This window comes from Anneissia japonica, unplaced genomic scaffold, assembly GCF_011630105.1.
Source record: "Anneissia japonica isolate Jap-2015-1 unplaced genomic scaffold, ASM1163010v1 scaffold4988_len2956909_cov206, whole genome shotgun sequence".
In the NCBI taxonomy this organism is placed as follows: domain Eukaryota; kingdom Metazoa; phylum Echinodermata; class Crinoidea; order Comatulida; family Comatulidae; genus Anneissia; species Anneissia japonica.
Genome location: NW_022696345.1, coordinates 2,216,821 through 2,225,979, shown reverse-complemented (window position 1 = coordinate 2,225,979; position 9,159 = coordinate 2,216,821). Strand labels below are relative to the sequence as shown.

Here is a 9,159-nt window from a genome sequence, read left to right as displayed (position 1 = left end):
ATTTCATTTCAACAGACCAACAGCGAATCATCGCCACTAACAGGCTGGTAAAATATATAAAATTTAAATATATCAAATATATAGACGAAAGAGTACAAAAATCTCACCTATTCAAATGATTAATAATAATAATAATAATAGAACGAAATATAGACAAACTATTGTGAAAAATGTCAATATTAAAGGTTAAAATAAGAGAATTATATTGAAGAGAAAGTCTAGAAATAAAACTACGTTTACAGACATCAACTCTACAAAAGGGGACATTAAAGGTAGGACAGGAACGAAGACTTCTAGAATTAACATGCAAACCAAACAGATGTACAAGATCACAACTAAAGTACGAGTTAACACATTTATAGAGAAAAACCATATCGTGAAATAAAAATAACTGTTATACAATATGTTTTATGGTTCAACGCAGTGTCATTTAGAATCAGGGATGGTCAGTCAATCTGCAGGTTTGTCAATAAAATCCAACCAAAAGGTTTCTTGCGTTTGGTCGAGTAGCATGAGCACTTTTGGCCTATTAAAACCTTAGTAAAAAGTTTACGTGCAGTAGCTAGTTATTGATATGCATTTATTTAGTATCTATAGGCATATAAGTCCATATATAGCGTTACATCACGGGGTTCACTCGAACAGTTAGGCATCATAAATAAATTCATTAAATATACCCAAGCTTAGAGAACCAACATAATATTGAGATAGGCCTACTAATTATCATAGTTGATAGGGAGTGCCAAACCTTATAATATGATTTTGTATATAATCATCAAACATGTTTCAATAGCATTCTTATTATTCTGGGCGTATTGTGCACTTAATGTGAAGAATGATTACTAAACTGTGCATGCTCCCCGTGTAGAACCTCGAGGCGCTTAAAACAAACACGTCAAAAAGAGAACAAGATATAAACAAACCTACAGACAGCTTAGACCATAGAGAAAATAGTTCTAATTTCTCTATGCTTAGACATAACAACGTAGAACGTCACTACACTGTTTTCGGTAATTTCTGCATATAGGCACAGCGGGTGATCTACACGTTTGAACAATAAAAAAAAATCGAATTTCAGCCAAGTGGAAAAGCTAAGGAAGCGAATGGAAGAGTATTATCACACTGTTATTTGAATTCAAGCGTCAACGTCATCAACATGAATTTAATGATAGACATCATATTGTTGTACTTTATGCTAGATGCCTTTATGAACTATACAAACCACCTAAGGCTACACTCGCCAAAGGTCATTCATGGTGTTTAGGCTATTGTTGAATAAGATATTCCAATATGAATTAAATTGATATAAAATTAGCTGAATTCAAACATTTTGGTAATTACTCTTATTCACAGTTCAGACACGTTTATTTGATGATTAAGGCAAACAGCTAAATTTTTGTGCAATATCGCTAACTCTGGCATAGAATAAATCAATGAAACGTTGCATTCGGGTGAAAATAAACTTGCTCCTACTCTGTCAGTCTATCCCTGGTTGGATGTCTCATATTGGATTTTGTTCACAAGTTTTTACATAAGATTATATTTATATGTGTAGAGGACTAGGAACTGGAAAGTAAATATAATCAAGAAAAAATTCTGCTACAATAGGCCTACTAGTACAAATCTGTGTAAAAATACCCACCAAAATAATATAAATATTCGACTTTCCCAAATGTGGCAACGGGCCTAGACCCTCCTTGTTTACTGACAATAGCACCCAGGTAAGTATATTTATCGACTTCATTTAGTTGCTGTTCTCCCATTTGTATTCTATTATTACTGTTGCTATTTATCCTTAACACTTCTGATTTCATCTTATTAATTTTGAGCCCAGTTTGTGCAGCAAATTGTGAGAGTTTTGTAGCTTTTATTTGCAATTGCTGACAGTTTGGTGACACAAGTGCGATATCGTCTGCAAAGTCTAAGTCTTCTGTTATCAATTTTTCTTTTCAGCTTTAGTTTAATTTTGGAACGTACCAGCTGATGGTCACTTGGTATATCAGCTCCTCTCATTGCTTTTGTGTCCATTATAGATGTTCTATGTTGTCTACTTACCAAGACATGATCAATTTGATTCTTTACTCTCCCTCCTGGAGAAGTCAATGTTTGCTTATGGATTAGTCGATGAGGAAAGATAGTACCAGTTACCACCAGGTTGCTGAGTCCACAGAAATTTATCAGCCGCTCTCCATTTTCATTACGTATACCAATTCCATGCCTACCAAGCACACTTTCATATAATAATAATATAATAATAATTTGCGATTTGTATAGCGCCTCCCGTTAGACCAACCTCGAGGCGCTTCACAACAACGGAAGGAAACGGACAAGAGAATAAAAAACCATGAACCTAGACTAACAAAGAAAAAATAAAACTCCTAAACGAACCAAACCAACACCGCACCGTTTATCGGCAATTTAAGGCGTAAAGCCCGCCGATGCATGACTCACAGGTGCTCAAGTGATGGCGGTGTCTAGCTAAGCAGTTAAAAGAAGGGAAAAAAACAAAAAAGTGGTAAAAAGTGTCTTAAAGGAATTCAGCAAAACTTTCAGTGAAGAGGTGAGTTTTGAGTTGTGTTTTAAAAAGCTGAAGTGAGTCGGCGTTCCTGATTTCATCTGGAAGTGCATTCCATAAGGTAGACGCCGCAGAGGTGAATGCCCGTGAGCCGTATGTGATGGTAGTGCTTTTCGGAACTTTTAGAAGATTCTTAGAAGCGGATCGGAGAGAGCGTGTTTGCGTGTAAGGAGTCAGGAGTTCGGTGATGTATTCTGGAGCGAGATTGTTCATTGCCTTATATGTTAACAGCAATGTTTTATAAATAATTCTTTTGTCGACAGGAAGCCAGTGTAGATCATATAGTATGGGTGTAATATGGATACGTCGCTTAGTTAAGGTAACCAGACGAGCAGCAGAATTTTGAATACGCTATCCCTCGTTTCCTTCTCCAGCTTTGGCATTCAGATCCCCCATTACAAAAAGAATATCATGCTTATGTATATTGTCAACTGTTGCTTGTAACTGATCATAAAATATAACTTTATCATCATCACTTGCTTCATTAGTGGGTGCATAGACTTGTATTGTAGACAGCTTCACGAATTTGGAATAAAACCTTGCAAATATAATTCTATCATTTATAGGTTTCCATTCTATTATTGCTTTGTCTGCTCTTCTCGATACCCTCAAGGTCACTCAGTGTTTATGCAAGTTGTCCTCTCTTCCCGAAAAAAGTATACTCTCACCGGTACCCAATTTGACTATCCCATGTCCAGACCACCTGCATTCACTAATGCCCAAAATATCAATTTTATAATTATGCATTTCCTTTGCGAGTTGCGCAGATTTCGCAATTGTGTAGAGCGTTCTAACATTCCAACATCCAATGTTAATACTTTCTTTAGGCTTGATTAGCGGCAAATTTGACTGCCGAACTTCCCGTAGGCTTTGATCCGACAGCGTCATACTATCCATGTACCTTATGTCCTCATCCTCTGGTATCTGGACTGTCATCCTATCATCACCACAAATTTCAGCGCACGCTGGTATTTGAGTAATACTTTCAGTTTCCGTAACAATAATTTTGAACTGGACGGGTTGTTGGCCCATCGCAGTAGGTTTATTTTCGGGGTTTCCCTTCCCTTAGCCAGAGCCTTGTTAGCCTACTATCACAAGATAATGGTTACCAGGGTACACCACGGGAAGGAAAGGTTGACTTGGGTGCTCTACGGTTTACCGACAGGCTACTACTTTCACTTTTCGCTCAATCTGAGCTGGTCGGTCTCAACACCCGCAAAGGGTGTGGAGCGCTTGAGCACCTCATATACCCCCATATTTTACAACACACAGTATTCAATAAACGCGTTCATGTAAATCTATAACATTAAACACTTTCTTTATTCACGGAAGGTTGCGTGTTATCTAACACACACAGAAGGCTGCGTGTTATCTAACACACACAAAAGGTTGCGTGTTATCTAACACATTGGTAGTCAATAAACGCTTTTATGTAAATCCATAACACATTAGTGAACATTAAACACTTTCTATATTGACATACGTTGTACGTGTTATCTACACTTAGACATAATGACATGCCCTTACAATGTTTAAATTAGATTGGACGTACAATATAAGTAGATTGAATATTGATTTAGTTCAATTGTACTTCCAAAAATAGATATGTTTAGCATCATAAAGCGTTCAATCGTTAAATCCTTCGTACAAATACATAGTTTATATCTGAAACCACTAACCAGTTTCTGGTAGGTCCTATGTAAGGTCAACAACATGGCAGTCAAATTGGAGAGAGTAGCAGCTGGAAAGGGACAGGGTAAGGGACGGCCTGGGTTACTGTTACCAGGTTACTGGGTTACAAAGTAAGGGACGGCCTGGGTGTGTTACTGTTACCGGGTTATTGGGTTACAAAGTAAGAGACGGCCTGGGTTACTGGGTTAGAGGTTAAGGGACGGCCTGGGTTACTGTTACTGGGTTACTGGGTTACAAAGTAAGGGACGGCCTGGGTTACTGTTACCGGGTTACTGGGTTACAAAATAAGGGACGGCTGGGTTAGGCCTACTGTTACCGGATTACTGGGTTACAAAGTAAGGGACGGCCTGGGTTACTGTTACCGGATTACTGAGTTACAAAGTAACGGACGGCCTGGGTTACTGTTACCGGGTTACAGGGTTACAAAGTAAGGGACGGCCAGGGTTAATGTTACCGGGTTACAGGGTTACAAAGTAAGGGACGACCTGGGTTACTGTCGGCTCCCCACTGACTGGTGATATGGACCTCTATCTCTCGATTTTCTGCATTCCCCAATCATTATCATCATAATCATTATTACCATACTCAATATCATCATCATCATCATCATCGTAATCCTAACCATTATCATCATTATCATCATAATCATCTTCTAGTCATATTCTTTATGTAAAATATGCCATGGACACATCACTGAGTGTCCGATCGTAAACTAATCTGATGTGTACTTGCTATTCTAACAACGTAAAAAATGGTTCATATCGATATTATTGATCTTGTTTCTTAAAATTGTCCTAATCTTTCAGAACTATCAGATATTAAAGCGGATTCTTGGAGATCTAAACGAAATCCATACCAAGGCGATTAAGCGAGGAAAACCTTGCGCAGCGGCCAACGACATGATGACGTTAATGGAGTGCTTTGGCTTCCACAAACGCTCTCCCTCAAATTTACGCAATGAACTCGGCCAAGAAGATAAGTAAAATCACCAATGCCAGCAACTATTGAAAGCCTTACAACTCAGTCGTAGCCAGTAGATCTTAGAAGCACCACTTCACAGACTATTACAGATTTGTTTCAACCAATCAGTTACAAGGAGTATAGCATGTTCTATCACGTGGGTGACTCTTCGCACCAATTAAAAACTGTTAAGAATTCGAAATATATTTTTGGTTATGAGTAAATATATATTTCGGACGACGCATGTTCAAATCATCAATTGCCTTGAAAGACATTATTTTTACAAAAACATTATAAACGTTGAAAACTGTTCGATACCAATTTATGTTCTCTCCATCAAGATGAATATTTGATTTTACTATAAAAACTTTAAATATACTGTATATGTATAAAAATAATGAAGTTTGTATTGTTTTAATTAAAAGTACATGCGGCATATTATGGTTTAGATAATGTGTTGTTATTGTAATTTCCAGATAATCTGCAATATAGAAGTGAGTCATCATCAAAATGTAGTCACATACCAAGTTAAATTAACAATAATATTCTTTGTAAATGTAAACAGACAAATTGTTGTAGGAAACTAAGCGATTAATTATTTGATTAAGAAGAAAAAAAATGACGACGATAAGGATAGTCTTTATTCATTTTCGAAAAGTCAGGCGGGGAATATTTTAAAAATCTATAACTTGCATTATTATGTAATTAAGCAAAACATGACTGATTTTGTTTACGGTATCTTTCGTCACATATTTTAATAAAACTCAAAATATCCTGACTTGTTTTCTTCAAATTGCATTAAAAGTTTCAAACTATATTTTCATTTTTCGAAGAGGGCGCAATCACCAAAGACAAATAGTACGGTAAGGCAACAAAAAATAGGGAAAAACCAGAGTGTAGCTGTGACGTCAGTGGAGAATAACAACTAGCAGAGGAAGGTGAAGATGGAATATTAATTAGCCAACTCTTGAGAGGATTATATAATCTCTTGTTATGCACAACTTGCAACAATGCAATTACAAGTATTATGAACAAGAAATCAATACACATGGTAATATGTTTGGCATAGATAAGTAATATGCCTCTTACTTAATACCGTACTGTTTTTTGGGGGGTAATCCAAAAGCTGTCGGCGATGGCGTGTATGGCAATCAAGCTTTAGTCTACAAACAGCATCACTGATTTTTTATTTTTTTTGGTCTTTTTTTTTCAAGTCAAGGAGCCTTACTGTGATATAACGTAAAAATGTCCTACTTCATTTTTCGTCATGGATAAGGAACGAATGTTTGAAAATGATTACACTGCTCAACGTATAATTTGTACACTAAAGTGATCGTCAGAAACAGCTATTTAGAAATTGTACTTTGGTAATACTGGTTGTTAATCAACTGAGTTCGTTAGCTTCCTTAAAATCACTATAGGCCTACAGGCCAATAAAAAAATTAACTAGTAAGTATTAACTTGTTCGCAACCAAGGATAAACGTTAATGTTAATTTTTTCGTTGACTGCCTTTTTTTAAGGTTCCTTCCGTGTGCCAAAACATGTTTTCATGTACAAACATACTTTTTAAAAATTTTTATCTAGTCATATATCATCAAAATGATGTCTAACAAATAATAGGGAACGAGTGATCTCGTCCGCTTTTTGCATAGTTTGGTATATGTTTTAAGGGAGCCTCCATTTGTGCCTCTCGAATGTACTGCCGGCCGGCAACATAACACAAAAAACATAAAATTCCCCGAACTACCAGACGTTAAGTCTGTGGTTCTAAAATGTATAACAAAGAAGTAATAAACGCTAAAATGTTACCCCTATCTTGACGAGTATACTTTAGTCGTCCTGGCGCCACCAGCAAAACCCCGTGGGACGAGTATAGGCCTACCGTCGCTGGCAGCCAACGTGTTCACTTCAATTAGACAAAAAACAAAACAAAACAAAGTGAGACTTGTATCAGGAATCACTGGATGATAACATTGACGGTCCATTTAAGAGTAATATTGAGTTAAATTTTCTTTGCCACGTCAACAAACTACTGTTCATCAATCGAGTACAGTACATTTTCATGAACTCATTTCGAGAAGCTCGACATTGATGTAGCTGATCCTGTGTGCAGAAATCAACTTATCTCACTAATGAACCAGACAGTACGGAGTAACACGAGGATAACTATGACAGAATATAATGTAATTTACCATGATATACCTTGATCTTGAAGCTAAAGAATGCTTAATCGCCCCTTTGTCTGAGTTTCTTACATACGGTTTAAACTTCTGGTGGTGATTTAGCCAATGTTCGTCAAGCCTTGATTTAAATTGATTAATTGTTTGTGAATCCACAGCTTCACCCGACAAACTAGTCCAATCGTTAATTACTCTCGCACTAAAACTTTGTTCTCTTCACTATAGTTTTAACTCTAGGGTTTTTTTACATAAAAATTCTTTAATATAAATTTAATGAATGTTCCCTAGTAAATGCAGCTGGCGACAATTCAAAACACGTACCAACTCCCAACTTATCAAACCATTAACAATTTTAAAAACCTCGATGATAACAGTTGCTCTCTTCCTTCTATAAGTTCGAAGGTTTAGTCTTGCTAAACACATTATCCAGTCCCCTCAACTCCGGAATAACTGAGCAGCTTTTTAATGTAATTTCTCTAACCTATCTCAATCTTCAAGAAAACTAGTAACCCAAACATTATTACAATATTCAAATGACGGGCGAATAAGTAACTTATATAGTAAGAAACAGCTATCTGAATCCAATGTCTAAATGAACGGTTCCCAATTTCTTATTTGCCGTAGAAATTACGTGACACGTGAAATCGGTGTGGAATGAGAAATCAAGAATTCAACTTATTATCAATAACAACTCCACGATCTTTGATTTCGCTTGCGGCTTTAGCTCAATCCTGTGTTCATCTTAATGAAAGACTCGACCTCCAATTTATGACCACCTTAAAGATGACTATTCTCTGGTCCCAAAATAAAAAAAACTTCTTTTAACTTGATTATTCTAATGAGAGACCAAGGCTGCTAAAAACCATGGAAACACCAGTCCAAAAATGTCCCAAAAGTGGTCTTTAATTGGAGGGAGACTTGTACTTCTCATCTCATTTAATGGTACAGACTTACCCCCTTCTTTATATAATGGGACAACATCAGCATATTTCTAAGATTCTGGCACAATTTCTTTTTTCATAAACTTATAAGTATATATATAATATATATAAAATATATATAATAGATATATATATATAATATATACATATATATATACATATATATATATACTATATATATATATATATATATATATATATATATATATTTGTAATTATTTACAAAGTAACGAGAACTTCAAAAACCAACAACTGAGGGCGCTAATTACTATTTCCAAAGGTAGGTTACCAAGTATCATGTATCTGATACACTGTTGATTGCAATGCAATAAATAAACACTCGTAAATAAAAAATAATTCTTTCTAAATTATTTATCCTGAACAGAATAAGTTTCTTTCAATAATACTAATAATAATAATTTTTCCTAATAAATAATATTACTAATAAAACTATAATAACTCAACAGTTATATTGTTAATATGAATGATAATCATGAGGATGACGATGCTGGCAATGATTATTATTATTATTATTATTATTATTATTATTATTATTATTATTATTATTATTATTATTATTATGATGATGAATATGATGGTGATTAACAATTTGCATGTTGATTGAAGCAAAGTTGATTCAGAGTTTTAAAATATCTCACTAACACCAGCTACATCTAAATACCATGCCATTCTTAATAATCTTCCAATTGAATCTGTACAATCGCATACTTACCTTGGAATAACCCTGAATCAAAACCTCACTTGGAATGACCATGTTAAGGCTATTACATCCAAAGCTAACAGACTTCT

At 35.4% G+C, this 9,159-nt stretch overlaps 1 long non-coding RNA gene across 1 annotated transcript in view; it reads left to right on the top strand.

Moving 5' to 3' along the window:
* LOC117101858 overlaps window positions 1-6,005 on the top strand; it is a 22,208-nt gene extending 16,203 nt beyond the window's left edge. Inside the window, exon 2 of the long non-coding RNA XR_004444329.1 lies at window positions 5,074-6,005. This is a non-coding gene — a long non-coding RNA (uncharacterized LOC117101858). The remainder of the gene's footprint in view (window positions 1-5,073) is intronic.
* The last annotated feature ends 3,154 nt before the right edge of the window (window positions 6,006-9,159 follow it).